The sequence below is a fragment of the Chenopodium album genome, chromosome 7 (genome assembly GCF_948465745.1).
Source record: "Chenopodium album chromosome 7, dcCheAlbu1.1, whole genome shotgun sequence".
Taxonomy (NCBI): Eukaryota; Viridiplantae; Streptophyta; class Magnoliopsida; order Caryophyllales; family Amaranthaceae; genus Chenopodium; species Chenopodium album.
In genome coordinates this window covers 2,849,973-2,857,626 of record NC_137840.1, presented here as the reverse complement: position 1 = coordinate 2,857,626, position 7,654 = coordinate 2,849,973, and positions in this window count along the sequence as shown.

The following is a 7,654-nucleotide window of genomic DNA, read 5'->3' as shown; positions in this document are numbered from 1 at the left end:
CGAAAATTGAACCTAGGAGTGAAGTATCGAATGAGAAATAAGAAATGGGAGGGTAAAATGGAGGGAAGGTATTATATGGGGCCCACATGACGTCATAAGGTGATTGAGAGCCAACTAGGTGGGAACTTTTAGTGTTTAAGAAAAAAGTTGGTGGTAATTTTCAAAAAAAATAATAGTATGTGGTAATTGCTAAAATGGAAACAATAGTAGGTGGTAATTGTCTAAATTTCCTAATATATACTACTTGTAATTACCACATCCTAGAAATTTCTTCCTTTTAAAATACCTGTTTTGCCCTGTTTAAAATATTAAATAGGAATAACTAAGATATTACCGCCACCGTGAAAACGGCTAAGACAACTATCAAAAACACACAGCGGAAGACTCTCCTTTAAAATAATTTAAAACGACCCAACTTTAAAAGTCAACTAAAAAAACTAAAGTCAAACCAAAGTAAAACAAAGTCAAACCTACAACTTGGAACCATTATAGACCCTTACCAAATCAATTCAACTTAAAACTTTTACGTTAGTCTCGCAATAGCAATATCATAATATAAGTAAAGCAAACACATCATATACTTATGGAAACTAGTATGATTCGCTCTTCACTCATGCCTTTCATGAATATGCTTCATCACCTGAAAAGCTTCTCTTTACTTGTTTCCACTACTCTTCATTAAAAATGGGTCATCATAGGACCAAGGTAAAGACAAGGCAAACAAACACACAAACACACAATCAGCAAAGCTGAGTACATAAGCGTATTTAACACACTAACATGCATTTGCCTATCAACATACACCTTACCTTGTTGCACCTGTTTTTCAAGCACACAACATTTAACAAACTTCTCAACTAGACAACTAAATAATTTGTTTAGCGTTGATTACGCATCGAACGGGTTTCCCAACTAACCTCCCCTAATAAATGAGGTTACTGACACGGGAGCTAACCGTGCTAGCATCAAATAACCACTCGTAAGTGGCGGAATTTCTGCGCATAATAATAATAAAAGGAATGTACAGTGTCTGGTACTCCAGTAGAAGTTATGGTTAAATATAAAACCCCATAACCCCCCCCCCATATGTTCATACTCAAGGCATATACAATCCAAGAGTTTTGGTGCGTAATCTCTTTCACTTTACGTTCTTTACAATTTATTAACTTGGTGATGACTCTCAAAACATTAAAACATCAAACATCATGATTATTCAAACAATTAAACAATTTAATTTAATTCTTGAATAATTGGTGACCACATAATATTTAATATCGAACCCTTTTTAAATCTACCTCGGTGTCAATGACACCTTAAACGCTTAATGTGTCAAAAATCCTATCCCTCGGTGTTAATAACACCTTAAGTGCACTAAGGCACCAACATACAATTTATTCCTCGTGTACATAGACACTTACATAGCTCCTTTCTCATGCTTAAAGCATCAATAAAAATTATATGAACCATAATAAAATTCTCTTTTAATATTCCAAGCCAAATCAAACATTTAGTTTAATTATACATGTTTTCTATCATGCCATAAATAAAAGTGTATTTCATATACAATATTCCAAACTATTATTTTCCAACCATTAATCCATCACAAATAATTCATGCTTCATAATTCAATCATCAATAACAACCAAATCATAATTTCCATTCCAAATCTAGCATGATACTACTTGTAATCAATTACACACATTTAGCATGCTACTACATCAATAAAAATTATGCTAAGTACACGAACGTACCTTGTATACGATCTTAAAATCGCCATGACTAATAGAAATCACTCACTTCGAAGTCACCTACAATTTAAAATCATAGAAGAGTATTAAAATCCTATCTACACAAATTTCCAGCAATATATACTATCATTAAACCCCTCATAATTTAATTAAAATAAGCTGAAATTATATTTAAAACATCATACTTTAATCCCAATTAATGGGTAATTAAAATTCCTTAAAGAAACATCATACTACTAAAAATTCCAACATTGTATTTTAATGAAAACTTGATGTAATTAGGCCTTAAAACACTTAAATCGAGGGAAACACTTAAATCAAGGGTTTTAAACCATCCTATATCATAATCCTTAATAATTAATAATTTATAAAGGAAAATTTCACATTTGCTACCAGGGAAAGGACCCTAATTCACATTTGCTACCCCTTTAATTTTTTATTTTATATTGCTACCACCTAAATCAGAGTATTTTAAAAATACTACCACTTAACGGAATCCGTTAGGATTTTCGTTAAGTTTATTAAAAAAAAATTAAAAAAATAAAAACCATCTTCCCCCTTCACCTACCACCCCTCCCCTCTACTGTCACCCCTTCCCTCCCCCCCTGCCGACGGCCGGCGAACCCACCCCCCTCCTTTTTCCCCACCCTACGCAGCCAACGCGAACCCCACTTCCCTTTCCCCGTACTCGCAGCCCCGACCCCCATCCGAAACAAAACCACCCCTTTCCCCTTCCTCCCACCGGAATCCGCCCCCCCAGCCCGTTCCCCCACCAAAATCGACCCCCTCTCCTTCCCCTACCGTTTTCGGCCTTCCCTAATCCTAAACAACCAGTCCACCACCCCAAAACCACCCAAAACGAATTTAGGGTTTCGTTTCCGGCTCGATTCAGGTTGCATGGGGCGGGGGAAATCAGCCGTTTTCGGCTCGATTCAAGTTGGAGAAAGGGAAAATCGATCGTTTTTGGCTCGATTTAGGTTGGGGTGATGTCGGTGTTTAAGGGTTGGGGGTGGCTGTTTTGGGTGGGGGGAAGGTGGTGTCGGGGCTAGCGTTTAAGGGTGGGGTGGGGGCAGCGAGGAGAGGATAAGGGAAGGTGGTGGGCTGTCACCGGCGCCGAAAGGGGGTAGGGAGGTTGTTGGGTTTTTAAAAAAATCATGGTGGGTCGAAGGTGGCAAACTGGGAGGTAGTGAGGGTGCCCGAGGAGGGAGGGGTGGCAGTGACGGAGGTTGATCTCACAAACGGAAATTGTAACGGAAAGTGCTAAGTGGTAGCAAAATTAAAATTATGTGATTTTGTGTGGTAGTAATGTAAAATAAAAAATTAAACCGGTAGTAAATGTGAAGCTAAGTGGTTTCGCTAGTAGCAAATGTGAAATTTTCCATTTATAAATCTAGGGTTTCAAAATTGGGGCTTTTTAATTAAAATTAAAATCAGTAAATTAAATTACATGATACTTATAATCAAACATTATAATCTAATCACAAAACTCATAATTAATAATTAGATCTAGGATTAAATTGGTTTTTAAAACAAAAGAACAATTTTTTTTTTTCCGAAGGAGGGCCGCAAGCAACAGCCACCACGGCACGGCCGGTGGTGCTCGGTGGTGGTGCCGGTCGGCCATGGTGAAAGGGGAAGGGGAAAAAGAAAGAAAAGAAAAGAAAAAATAAAGGAGAAGAGAGAGAAACTTTACCTTGGGTTTTCTCCACTCTGAGCAAAGTTTGATTTGCCTCAAGTGTTGAATATTTATACCCCTTCTCTAGAAACCCTTCTTCCTAAACTTTCCCTTTTTAATCTTTCCTAATCCCTTTCCTAATAAAACTTTACTAAAATAAAACTTTTTTAAATTAAACTCCATCTTAAATAAAATAATTAATTAAATAAACTTTCCTTTTATAAAATATTTCTAAACTTATTAAAATGAATAATTATAAAATACTATAAATAAAACATTTCAATTAATTTAAATACTTCTCAAAAATACTTATTTTAGATAAAATACGTATAAAAATATGGGGTATTACAGTCACCTATCGACCATCACCCATCGACCGCATACCTATCGTTCCAGGAGGTGAATTTTGTGATAGAGTATGATTTCTTGGAAGAGGAGGATGCCTTTTTGGACTAAAGAAACTTGTTATATCACACGTTTTTATGAAAATTAAGTCATAATTTCAATTTAATTAAACAATCCAATATTGTCAAAAATAGATTGATTCAATCTTTTTGCAAGTTTACCATTCTACACCCAAGTTAATAATTTTTTTTTTTTACAAAAATAAAAAATTCATACAACACAATTAAAAGAAAAACCACATAATGTAATGTCTTCACAAAAAACAACATAACAATACAACAACATTGAAGGATAATCAAATTAATCGCATGATAATCAAATAATCATAAGTTCATAACCATTTTAAAAGGAAAAATTATCGGGAATATTATTTCCTTTGCCTTGCCTTCCAAAAATAAAATGACATTTTCATTATTCCGGAATAAAACGACTTTTGACATGCATCTTCCATAAATGGGGCGAAACCGGTTGATAACCCGTTTAATGGGTTAAGTGTGATAAATGTCACTTTGTTATTGTTTTTTATTTTTTTTATTTTTTTATTTTTTTTTTAGGGCACTTTGTTATTGGTTAGTTGTTTTTTTTTTTTTTTTTTACAATTTTCTTATTAAAAAAATGATTTTAATTTTAAAAAATAATAACCCCACCTACATCCCCCACCCCACCTCTTGCACCGCCACCACCTCATCCCTGCAGCGCAATAACAACGGCCCCTAGCCCCTGTGCCATCCCACTTCCTTGCAACATCAATTTGGTTCAATTGATGATATTTGGGATTCAAACAAATTTTGAAGGTGTCTAACCTTAGCTTCCCTTTGATTAACATACCAGCTAAACCAATGGTATTGCTATACCATTTCTTCATATTCTCGCCACATTTTGATCGACGACCGCCAAAGCGGTAGATGAACTACATTTTTTCTTGGAGAAGTTATTTACTGCAGAAGAATACGTCGTCATAGCTTGTAAACCCGTTTATGGTGGTGGTGTAAGGTCAATCTTTTGTGGCAAGTTTAGGGTGGGGGTGACGATTGGGATTAGTCGAGGCTGTGGTGGGGTGGAGGTGAGGGCTGACGGTGGTTGGGCGACGATGGGTGGGGGTAATACCTACCAGTGAAGGGGTTCCGAGAAAGGATGGTAAACAGGGCAGCAAGGAAGGTATGGTTTGGTAATAAATCGTATCTCGTAGGTGGAAACGCCTAAACTTTTCATTCTCACCTACGGGTTACGAAAACTTCAGGCATTTCCAACAAAACGCCTAGAAACCCGCTGGTGGAATGAAAAATTGATGTGTTTTCATTTGCGGGTTACGATATTTTTAGGTGTTTTCCGACCACCTTCTTTCTCTGATTTTCTCTACCCCATGTCACTATTAAACGTCTATGAGAAGAGATGGTAATTTTAATCCCAATTTAATGTTTAATTAAGGATTCCTTACAATTATATACTAGTATATGTGAAAAAACAGCAATTTAAGTTTTTTTTTTTTGCAAATGTCAGTCATATAAATAAAATTATTTAGTATATTGGGTTGATTGTGTGTCCAATGTTGTAACATCCCCATACTTAACTCAATAACAAAAACTTGCAACGGAAACTCAACTTTCTTTTATTAATACTTATGAAAATAGTAACATTGTTATGAGTACTCTAAATAAAGATAAGACCAACATTCCTAAACTAGGAGAAGCAAATCCAGGGACTCCCATATGTTCATTCATGACTCAACTTGAAAATAGTCAACACTGCTTACCATTACGTTAAACAGGGCAAACCAAAACAAATAGGAAATACAGATTAGCAAAATATGCTAAGTACGATAAGTGCAAGATAATGTAAACTCAATTTATTTGCAAACATGCTTTTAAAATCGATTCCAATAAATAATCCACTAATTCCAATACTCATGATTCAAAACCAATTCCAATGATTCAACATTCAAAATAATTGATAAACCAATTCCTTTAAAAATCCAATTCCTTTTTGAACCAATTTCTTTAAATCCAATTCCTCACCCAAGTGTGCACACCCCCCAAGCTAGTCTCCTTATATTACAAGGCTATTCTTGAGGAAAGACCCGGTCATACAAAGTCAAAGGCCTTATCAATAAACCAAATCCGCATAGTGGGATTACCAACATGCTTATAAAGCATTAATAATAATAATAATTCAATGGTTCAATAAATCCTTTTAAGATCCAACAAATCCAATATAATTCAAACTCCTTTTTGATAAGTCCACATACTTTCAAAATCAAAACATTTTAAATAAATACTTGAGAATAAAATCTCATATTAATAGCTTTCCAAAATCAATAACTCTTCATTGAAAAACCTTTTATTTAATTCAGCAAACCTTTTAAAAATCAAATCATTTATTTAAACACGATAAGTAATTCGATCAAACCATTTAAAACATGATTTAAAAACCAAAATACTTTTATCAATACCTCCAAACATGATTTATTTCAAAATCATAATTCAAATCAATTTAATTCAATCACCAATCAAATCATATAAAACATGTTATTCAAACCAATCAGTTTCAAAGGTATCTAGCCACCTAACGTACCTTGATCCTTGCTTAGCTATACACACCATAAGAACCTCAAGAATCTTGGTCGAACACACCCTAGAAATAAATATAACCTTAATCAATATAAGGTTAATGTTAGAGATAATATCGTTCCGATATTATCTCTAACAGTTAACAAATAATTAAAAACCCCCAACTATATGTACAAGAACCTTTTAATTAATTTCTCATAAACATCATAAAAATATGATTTTATATAATTAAAACTACTCATAATAATTTTTATAAATCCCCCATAATAAAAATAATAATAATTGAATAAGAGAAGAGAAGAAGAAAAGATAAGAAACCAAGGAAAAGAGAACAATTGGATTTGCGTAGGAAATAATAGACAAAACTTGCAGAGGCTATAACTCCTTTGATATAGCTCGGAATTGGGTGATTCTTGAGCCTAACCTCAAGGACTTTTCGATAGGAACAACTTTCTGTGAAACGTACATACCCCAAAAACTGAGCATAAGTGCCCGAAAATTGGCTTCAAAGATAAACGGGATGATTTGTGTAAAATTGAGGAGAAGAAAAGAAGAGAATTGGTGTGAAGAATGTGAGAGGCATGAAGGGGTATTTATAGGCTAGGGTGTAGAAAGGATAGAGTTTAAGGTGTGATATGATTACTAGAAAATGTGATAAGTTTTTGGGGTTGTTAAGGTACTTGAATCAAATTAAGTCTAGATTAATAGTTGGGTTAAAAGATAAGAAAATTTAAATGGATATACATACGGTTGGGAGAAGAAAGATAGGAACAAAATGAGATAATGAAGAAGAAAATTAGAGGATAATTTAAAATATAATAATTAACAAACTAAAGTGATAACAATCAATAATAATAAAATAATTGAATAAATAAATATTTTAGATAATATCAAAATTAGTTAAAATACATAATGTATATTAAATATTTCTCTTGAAATAGTTAGTAAAATATGGACCGACCTTAAAAATATAATTAAACCTATATTATTAATTTAGAAATCCAAAAATAATTAATTATTCAAATGATTAAATACTTATATTTGGCGCTAAAATTCAAATATTATTTTGGCCCTAAATAATGAAATTACTAAAATACCTTTTTTATAAAATAATTCTTAATTAATTAATTATAAAATACGTATGAAAATACGGGGTATTACAAATGTATTGTGTGTATTACCAAATTTAGGAGAAAGTTCCAAAGCCACTTTTAATGGAGAAAATATAGTACCTGCTTCAATGGATGAGAGAGAGAAAG